At 42.4% G+C, this 10,454-nt stretch overlaps 1 protein-coding gene across 7 annotated transcripts in view; it reads right to left on the bottom strand.

Moving 5' to 3' along the window:
• MITF (melanocyte inducing transcription factor) overlaps positions 1-10,454 on the bottom strand; it is a 230,883-nt gene that overhangs the window by 184,900 nt on the left and 35,529 nt on the right. The window lies entirely within an intron of this gene.

Raw genomic sequence — 10,454 nt, 5'->3', positions numbered from 1 at the left:
ATTTTAACAAAGGCCATACACACACATACACAGATACACGTTCAACTAAGTATACTTAGTGAAATAAAGCATCGTAGTGAAATAAAGTGAAAAAAAAAAGTGCGATCCATTTCCTCCTTCATCCGCCATCTCAGGTTGTCACTGACTGTTGAGATAAGAGAAGCTCAGATGGTGTCCTCACTAATTGTGCCTTATATTTCTTTTCTACTTGCTCAATATGAACTATTAGTCAAGAATAATCAGGATTTTTAGAAAGATGGCTCTATCATATTGTCTGCAATTTAATACTGTACAGATGGGCAAGTGAGATAAAAATCATTTAAACAAAATGTAATTTCTGGTATCTGAACTTCCCCATAATCTGTCAGAGGATACCAGGCTCTGCTTCCCAACCAACATTGTGTCACACCTGGAAAGGAACCTATCTCTTCACATGCCTGAATTCAATTGAACTATCACTCTGATAGACAAAGAGAATTCAGTTGCTACCTGGCAGAGAAGGAACAAAGTAAAAAGGTGTTTACTGAGGGAATCAGTTGCGGTCTCACCACAGAGCACATTATACTGAGTACAGTGATAAATGAGCTGAGCATACTTTTCCTGATCACTAGTAGGAAATTCTCTGGTGATGTGAGGGCTCTATTTTCATCTGTGTTGAGGAAATGAGTTAATTTCTATGTTCTCCTAAGGATCTGGAAACACACAACTCAAATATATAAGCCCACTCACCATTTACATTTGTAATTTCAATTACTTCAGATTGAGTATTCCTAGATTTACTGAAGTAAAAATCCTTCCATAAAACCTATAGAAGGACAGGTGGTTACTTTGAAAAGGGTTAAGAATCCTGCAAAAAATAAATGTAAGTGGAGAATGTTTCATCAGGGAATGACCTAGAAAAAATAAAAGACTCTTGATGAAACAGACTTTGAATGGTAAACCATCATATACAGTATTCCTCTAAAAATATGTGGCAGCCTGGCCAGTGTGGTTCAGTGGCTGAGTGTTGACCAATGCACCAAGAGGTCATGGGTTGAATTCCCAATCAGGGCACACAACCCAGGCTGTGGGCTCAATCCCCAGTAGGGGGCATGCTGGAAACAGCCAACTGATATTGCTGTCTCTCTCTCTCTCCCTTCCTCTCTCTAAAAAACATATTTTTTTAAAATATGGGGTACACCCTATGTAATGTTGCTTGGGTTTGGAAATGAGACAGAACTGAGTTCAAATCATAGCCTGCCACTTAATTAGCTGTGTGACTGTGGGCAAGTCACATAACCACACTTAATCTCAGTGTTCTCATCTGTTAAATGAAAGAATAACAGTAACTAATAGACTTGTTGTGAAGATAAAATTAGATAATGCATGCAGAGTTCTAAGTACATAATAAGCATTCAATAAATGTTAGCTATTATTATTCTATCATAAGGATCAGGCATGTAGGTCTGAGAGTAATTTGGCCTTGAAATCCACTGATTGACAAGCATATTAAAAAATTTTAAGAGCCATGATGCTACAATCAGGAGCCCAAACAAGTAATTCAACGTGGCTCATGTATTATAAAAAGTCACCTCCACAAACACATCTCTAAAATATTAAAGCAGACAGAGCTTCTTATACCACAGGGGCTTCTGTGCACAGCCACTCAGCTGTGAGCTCTACAATGCCAGGGGCTTCCATTCACAGATATGATCCGAACATGCCTTGTTATGGGTTGAATTATGTGTCCACAAAATTCATATGTTGAAATCCCACCCCCCAATACCTCAGAATGTGTTGCAGATAATTTAAGATGAAGTCATATTGGAAGAGAGTGAGCCACCCATCCAATTTGACTGGTGTCTTTATAAAATGGGAAAATTTGGGCACACACACACACATACACACAAGGAGAAGCCATGTAAGGACATCGAGTTGAGTTAGCACAGGCCAAGGAACTCGAGGAAGACAGGAGAAAGGCCCAGCCCTGCTCCCTCCTCGGTGCTTTCAGAGGCATCAAGGCCCTGCTGACATCTCAATCTTAGACTTCCAGACTCCAGAACTATGAGACCATACATTTCTGTTGCTTAAACCACTCAGTCCGTGGTACTTTGGTATAGCAGCCTGAGCTGACTAATGCACTCCCTGAAATTGTGCAACATTGCAGCCCTGTCTAGAGTCCACCAAGCACCTTCCAGAAATGTTGACCCCAGATTCTTAGCTTAATGAACTATGTTTCAGTCTGCTCCAAATGAACGTAGTGCCCATCAATTAGACAAGCAATGTATTCTGTATGCTTCCGAAACAGGGCTGAGGGGAAAGGAGAAAAGCACATTCAGTAGACAGCCTATCAAATACTCAATGGCATACATATGCTGTACCTTCCGAGACAGTGCCATTGGGACTCAGGAGGGCTACAAGGCAGAAATCTCAGCCTAGGCTGCCAGGGCCAGCTGCTCGGCCAAAAGGAATAGTGCTGCTTCTAAGCGGAGTGCTTTTCTAACATAAAGCTTCCATCTTTTCTGACTTGTCTACACAGTGCTTCTAAAAAAATTTTGGGTATCAAAACCAAATGAGAATTTTATTAGAGCCAATGGTCCTCTACTGGAAAATTACATTTTACTCCAATATTTGCACATATTTTCAAGGGTCTAAGCAAGGTGGGCTTGAGAGGTGAATGACCTGTACAGCTCATGGAGCCTGGGGCTTGGTTTAATGGTTTCCTGTCAATATCTTAAAATTCTTCATTTTTAAACATTTTCATTTTGTACAGGGTCCTACATATTTTACAGGCTGGTCCTCCGTCTTAGGAGCACAGGTGCCATGCTAATGGACATTTCAGCTACACCTATCTCGGGTCAGTAAAGATTTGGAATTCTTAGGCAACATTTTATTTGAGGGCCCCTTTTCTAAAGGCATACATGATTAAGGACCCAATATTAATTAACATCTGGTCACACATTTGAAAAACACACATTCACCAAACCAGAAAAAAACTGACTTATATAGTATTATTTTTTTAATGACTAAAAACCAAATAATTATAAATGAGTTGTTTCCAAAAGAAGCCATTGTATTAAAAAAGAAACATTCCCCAGAATCATCATTACCATAAAACATAATATTATGCACTTCTCCAAAAACTTTCGAGTAACATGGCTGGCATCAGGAGAACGTGCCCTGTCTTCCGACTTTCCTAGACAGACAACATCACCACTCGCTGGAGATCCTGCTTCAGCTGCAGGCAGTCTCCAAAGATGGCCGTCCTCGAACGCGCGCCCCTCCCACAGTGAACCCGGGCTGCCTCTGCCAGCAGAAGGTGCAGGGTGATGCTTTGGCAATCCTGGACTGGCCGTAAGGAGGCTGGTTGTTCTCACATGTCCCCTCTTGGAACATTCCCTTTGGGAGGCTCGGAGCCACCATGTAAGAAATCCAATTACCCTGGTGAATGGAGAGACCAAACGGAGAGGCCACAAGAGCCCCTCCCACTGTATGAAGGAAGAGAAAGTTCCATTGTCTCAGGCCAAGATGGACCTTTATAGTTCTCCAGCCCTGGCCATCATCTACCTATAACTATTGCCCAGGTGAGCCCAATCAACCCTCAGAACTGTGAGAAATAATAAAATGGTGGTCATTTTAAGCCACTAAATTAGGGGTGATTTGTTACACAACAGTGAATAACTTAAGCTCTAAACATTCTGTCACAACAGCTAAGGCTAATCTGTGAGGTGAATCTGGCCCATAGATGCATGCTAATTGGTATGCAGCTTTTTTTTTTTCAAATTGTATTAGGTAACATTTAAAAATTGGGAGATCTCACATAAAAATCTAGATTTCTGGCTTCTGAAAATCTGGACCTACATTATCACATGGTAAAAACCAGCAATAGCAGAAAAGTATTTACCTCCTCCAAGGGTGTAGTCTTGTCCTGTCTTGTCCAGTCTAAGATAGTTTCTATCTGCGCCCCCACCTCTGCTCCGTCACACTACCCAGTCTCTGTAAGATCATCTTTAACCTCTGCAGTGCTTAGCAGAGTGCACGGCACACCACTGGTCCTAAATCCCTACTTGCTGAGCAACTGCACACAGCATCAACTGCTCTTATCACCCCGACATGATTGCCAAATCCTGTTGTTTCTACTTGCATATCCTCTCCTTTCCAATCCCATCATCACTCTTCATGCCCTCTCTTCAATAATTCCAAGAGCCTTCCAAGGGTCTCCTGGCCTCCATGCTGTGCCTCCAATCCATTCTCTCATCCCTACTAAGATCACCTACTTACAACACGGATTTAGGCATATCGTGGATGCTCCTCAAGTCTTCAGTTGGTTTCCTGTTGTAATATTGTGCCAGGTGTTACCCTGGTGAAACGGCAAGTGCTCAGGATCTCTAGGTCCTTTTTTTTTTTACAGATTTCAGAGAGGAAGGGAGAGGGGGAGAGAGAGAAACATCCTATATAATAAAGAGCTAATATGAAAATGGTCATCACACTCTCAAGCCGTCATGCCATAACGGCTCAGACACTCAACACTGGGGAGAGATGAATGGGGACCAGTCAGGCACAAATGAGACTGTGAGAGAGGAATGGGGACCAGCCAGCCTGCGGCCCGAGAGAGGGACAAGCTGCCCGCCCCACAGTCCTGGGAGCCAGCACCTGCGCCTGTGGCCCAGAAAAGGGACAAGCCACCCACTCTGCGGTCCCGGGTGCCTGCGGCTACGGCCCAGGCGAAGCCGCCTGCCCACGGTGCCCTGCGACTGCGGCCGGCCCAGGCGAAGCCGGCCCAGGTCCTGGCTGCCTGCGGCCAGCCAGAGGGAGGGAAGCCCGGGTCCCAGGTGCCTGCGACTGGCTGGAGGAGGGAATCCTGGGTCCCGGGTGCGGGACGAGGCAGAGGCAGTTAGGGGCAATCAGGTCAGCAGGGGAGCAGTTAGGGGCAATCAGGCAGGTATGCAGAGGTGGTTAGGGGTGATCAGGCAGGCAGGCAGGCAAGCGGTTAGGAGCCAGAGGGTCCTGGATTGTGAGAGGCAGTCGGACATCCCCCGAGGGGTCCCAGATTGAAGAGCATGCAGAGCGGGCTGAGTGCCCCCCCACCCCGTGCACAAATTTTGTGCACCGGGCCTCTAGTCAATGATAAAAGAGAATCATTTATTGGCTACCTCCTACATGTCCCACACTGGGGATCAAGTTCGCAACCCAAGCATGTGTCCTGACCAGGAATCGAACCATGACCTCCTGGTTCATAGGTCGACGCTCAACCACTGGGCCACAATGGCCAGGCAGTACTATTTCTTATAACCGTGTGTGAACTACAATTATCTCAAATAAAATGTTTAACATTTAAAATCTATGGAAACTTTATACATATTCTTTGACCAATAAATGCCACTTGTATCAAAATTAAATTTCTATGAATTTTTAAAATGTCTTGGTTGCTCCCCAGTACCTAGAGAACAAAGTCCAAACCCACTCAGCCAGACTTTCAAGGCTCTCCTCATTTTGTCCTTTACTGAAAACAATTCCTAATCCCTGAACCCCTCAAACACACACTGTGTGCATTTGCTCAGCCTGGGGCCGTTGTCCATCATCCTGTAAACCTTCTTCATTCTCCAACATGGAGTTCAAACCCACCTTCCACAAAGCCTTCTTAAAGCCTCCTTACAGAAAGTAATCTCTATGCAACATCCGCCAGATTTTACTTGTACTTCAGAGAGCCCTGCCACCCAGGTTTCAGAGATATTTTGTATATGCATGCGGTAGGGACTGCATACCTATCTCCTGCTCTCTCCTCCCAATTCCATAGAATAAGCCAGTTCAGAGGGTATTCCCAAGATTATGTGGCAGAGTGCTAGGCTTCAGATGCCACGTACACAACCTCTGCCCCTTCTACCCCTCAGGGACTGGACATTATTTATCTTCATAACCACTGTCAGGTAACAGTCACTAACAGAATTCTGCATCTATTTGGTGGTGAGTCTGCCTTGAATTAAACTGGAGTAGAGGACAAATATTGGCATCGTATGATACCCAAATAACGTTACCTTCAAAATGGGTGAACAAGCATTTCCCCTCTCCATTTTAAACAGAATAATTATATCTTTTACAGATACAAAAAACCACAGTAAAAGGTGTGGCATTTTCCATCATGCATTCCCTGCTTTCACTTACACAGCAGTAAGTGAACACGAGTGGAATTTTCCACATTTGCTCTAAAGCCAGTGGTTCTCAACCTTCTGGCCCTTTAAATATAGTTCCTCATGTTGTGACCCAACCATAAAATTATTTTCGTTGCTACTTCATAATTGTAATGTTGCTACTGTTATGAATCGTAATGTAAATATCTGATATGCAGGATGGTCTTAGGCGACCCCTGTGAAAGGGTCGTTGGACCGCCAAAGGGGTCACGACCCACAGGTTGAAAACCGCTGCAAACCCAAGAGGTCCACTGACAGTTTAGGGATAAGGAAGATTTGGAATAAATTTGAAAAAAATATATTTTGTAGGTTGAGAATTTTTATCAAATAGGGAAATGTGTTTAGTATATTTTAAAGATAATTCAATATTATATGTATTTGAAGATAACTATCAAAAATATAGGCAAACTTTAAATGCATTTCATAATTTATATTAATGTGAAATTATAGTTTGGGCTGACTGCAGAGTTGAAAAAAAATGTGCCCACTGAAATTTCTCACCATGTGATTAAACTCCTTCATTCCTCAAATTCTTCATACCCCTTTACCCCTTACCAGAACCTAGTGAAGCAAACTGGACAACTCTTTGCATATAGAAGTTCCATTTCCTCCATTTCCTATTCACAGAACCATCACTTGATCAGGGCAGCAATGTGCCCAGTGAGGAGTTGCCATTTAATCCAGTTCTGACCAATAAGATGCAAGGAGACATCCGCAGAGGGTTCCTGGGAAAGCCTGTGTTTTCCCACTACAGATGTCACCCCTTTTTTCTTTACCCTCTTCTTAAAGCAGATATGACAACTGAAGAACAGCAGCCACCTTGCAACCACGGGTAAAAACCATGAGGAAAACACCAAGGCAAGTCAGTGTGAGCATCCTTCTGACATCATGGAGCCACTAGAACAGCGGTTCTCAACCTGTGGATTTCGACCCCTTTGGCAGAAAACACATATATAATTACATATTGTTTTTGTGATTAATCACTATGCTTTAATTATGTTCAATTTGTAACAATGAAATTGGGGGTCACCACAACATGAGGAACTGTATTAAAGGATCACGGCATTAGGAAGGTTGAGAACCACTGCACTAGAAGCATGGTCGTGGTCATGGACCTCTGACTTCTTGTACGAGATTAAATGGATCCCTATTTGTTCAGGCAACTGTTAATTGGCTATTGACTTTCATGCATGAAAATGTAAACCTGACTGAAACAAACTCTGCCCCAGAATAGTGCCAACCCTAAAGCTCTCCCAGTGACACTGTTCCACCTTGCACCCCCCACACGAGGCGGCGCTAATATCCACTCCACCCAGCCTGAGTCTCTCTCCTCAGAGCTCCATCTCTGTAAGACCTCTGTTCTACCACACGGGCCCCATCCTTCCCCCCTCACTCTGTCACCACTTAAGTCTAAATATTCACCCAGCCCGTGCTTCTTCACCCCTTGCATCTCCCCATTCCACACCATCCTCTCTTGTCTGCACTGGTCCTCATTGGTCTTGGCACAGTGATCTTTCAGAAACACAAATAGGATCCTATGGCTCCTACTTAAAACTCTTCCATACCTCCCTCTTGACCTTTGAATAAAGCCCATCTTCCTAATCATGGCTTAAAAGGTCCTCCATTCTATGACCCCAATGACACTAACCTCGGATTCACTTTCTCTCCAGGTTCTAGCCTTCATAGCATTCCATACTCTCAGCAGATATCTGCACCTATCCCAGAAGAAGTTTTCCCATGCCTATAGAAGTTGTACCCCACACATGAGGAGGCACTGACATCCACTCTACCCAGCCTGTGTCTCTCTCCTCTAACTTTTCTCATCTCTCCAGAACATATATCTAGGAATTTCATCAGCACTTCCATGTGGTAACTTGAGAGTATATCTGACAACCTAGGCCTGGTACAAATATCTGCACTTCTCTGCACATCCCACCTTCCTTGAAAACATAGGGCACTACCGTGTCAAGTGCTAGTCAGAGCCCTGCCTTTCTCACAGCCCTAAATTCTAATTTATTTATCTGCTTCCTTATTCCCTACCTTCTTAAAAAAAAAAAAAAAAAAAAGGAAGCTGAACTTAAGGATATATTGTGAAACAGCACAAAGGTTTAAATATGGATACTGCAGACACAGTGACCCAAATGACTAATGTGGAAAATGTTACTAACAGAACAAGTGCTTATCCATTCATTTCCCATGATGCGTGGGTATGATGCATGGTTTTCAGTCATAAATGAGATATAACATTAGAAGTTTAAGAAATGTCAAAATTTTATGAACACGATCCCAGTGAAGATATGAAACAGATACAAACTTGATTTAAACATGGTTTATGTGATGGCTTTTTATTTTTCTATTTTGGAAATTTTAGTTCCTGGTGTTTCCTATGAGTAATTTTCCATGAATATAAGGCTGTCCACCTAACACTGACCCTGATTAACTTCTATCTTCTGTGACCTATGAAATGATAAATGCATGATAAGGCTTTTACTGAATATTGCCAATTTTCTGAAATAGCTCCATTTATACAAAAATACCCAAAGAAAGAATAGACCTCAACATTATTTTCCACATACTAGTCATGTTGATTTCCAATGGAGGGTTTGTGTAATCATCTTAGAATATAACTTCTACCTAAGCCAGAGACATGTTAACAATAGAATTAAAAATAATGGAAACAATAATAGTGATGGTTGTAATAGTTATAAGAAAAGTATTCACTGTAGCTATGACTTACTGAGTATTTCCATGTTCCAGGCCCTATGTTAAAAATAAGCACTTTACATATGCATTATCTCATTGATTTCTCATAAAATTTGGCACTACCACTAGAATCATCCCCATATTACAAAGAGAAGAAACTGAGGCTCAAAGAAGTCAGCAACTTATTCATAATTGTACATCTGGCGCATGGCAGAACCTGACTTCTCTGCACATCTGATGGCTCAGTGCAAGTTCCCACCGTCTTCTGCAGATGTGGGGGGTCTCAGTCACAACTGCAAACAGTTACATAGCACTTGTCATGGACAGGAGCTGGCAAATGCTCAGTCTTCATAATAACCCTATAGAGCAGGTATTACTATATCCTTATCTTATATAAATGAAAGGGTCAGGTCAGGATGGCCCAGCCAATAAGCTGATGATCCAGGATTCAAACCCAGGCCAGGCCCCTGGCGTCTCTGCCCTTCACTACCACTTACCCACTGTTCCATCCCAAGTAATAATAATATATCTAGGGCATGCAGAATATGCTGGACGTTGTGACTCTTTCAATATATTAGCCCATGAAATCCTTGCAATAAGTCTGAGGTAGGTGGTTTTACTCCTCTTTACAGATGGGGTTCTGGGGCTCTGAGAAGTTAATTCTGTTTTCCAGGGTCATACAGGCAAGTAGTACCACATTGGCAAATACAAGCAGCAGTCTTGGGTTTCATTCCCACCTCCCCACTTCTTGTCCTGAGGCATGAGTGACTGGGAAACAGTGTGCATCAGATTTTCCACGTCTTTAAAACTGCTCGGTTTGTGTAGTTTAGGGTGTGACTACTCATAGATACCTCTGAGCGAATCTTCTGGGAGCCAGTGCAACCACAGTGCATCCTGCAGAACAATGCATGCTTTCTCTATGAATTAAACACCCAATCAGCTTGGGAAAAGCCTATCTTTGTGATATGAACACGTGGAATAGTTTAATTTTAGAAATAAACAGAGCCCACTGTTGTTGTTTTCTTTCACCCAGTAGGAAATTCTGCTCTTTCGTTCTTCTGAAGCAAGTGTCACTCCATTTTCTCTTCCTACCCACTTCAAAGTTCCATTAGATAAGCCAAAACAAATCCTCCCAAAAGCATTATGAATCCTAGTAAGAAAAAATAATAGTTCTCTAGTAATTTTTAATAAATAGAATGGAAATGGATCTAAATAGAATTAAAGCTCATTTCAGGAAAAGAATTAAGGAACAAAAATGGAACTATAGCAAAATAAGTTGATAAATCACAGCCCAACCTGTCAAGACCATGCCAGTTAAAGAACGCTGATTTGTGTATATCACTGAGTTCTGGTTTTTGTAGTCAATTTTAATAAAATTCCACAAGGCCACAGAATTATGCGGCAGACAAAAATCACATCTTCAGCATCTCCAATAATATACAATAACAGTTGTTACCCTTAGCCAGGATGGGCACAGACATTTAATATGAATAGACAAGAGAAAAGGCAGTCTGCCTTTTAATCATTTAGTCTTTCATTTATGGACCCATTAATCCACAAATATTTATACAGTGCCTCTCTGTG

This window comes from Myotis yumanensis, unplaced genomic scaffold (assembly GCF_028538775.1).
Source record: "Myotis yumanensis isolate MYYU_CA2020_CCGP unplaced genomic scaffold, mMyoYum1.0.hap1 SCAF_14, whole genome shotgun sequence".
Lineage (NCBI taxonomy): Eukaryota > Metazoa > Chordata > Mammalia > Chiroptera > Vespertilionidae > Myotis > Myotis yumanensis.
Note: the sequence above shows the minus strand (reverse complement) of the source record. Positions and strands in the feature narration are given on the sequence as shown.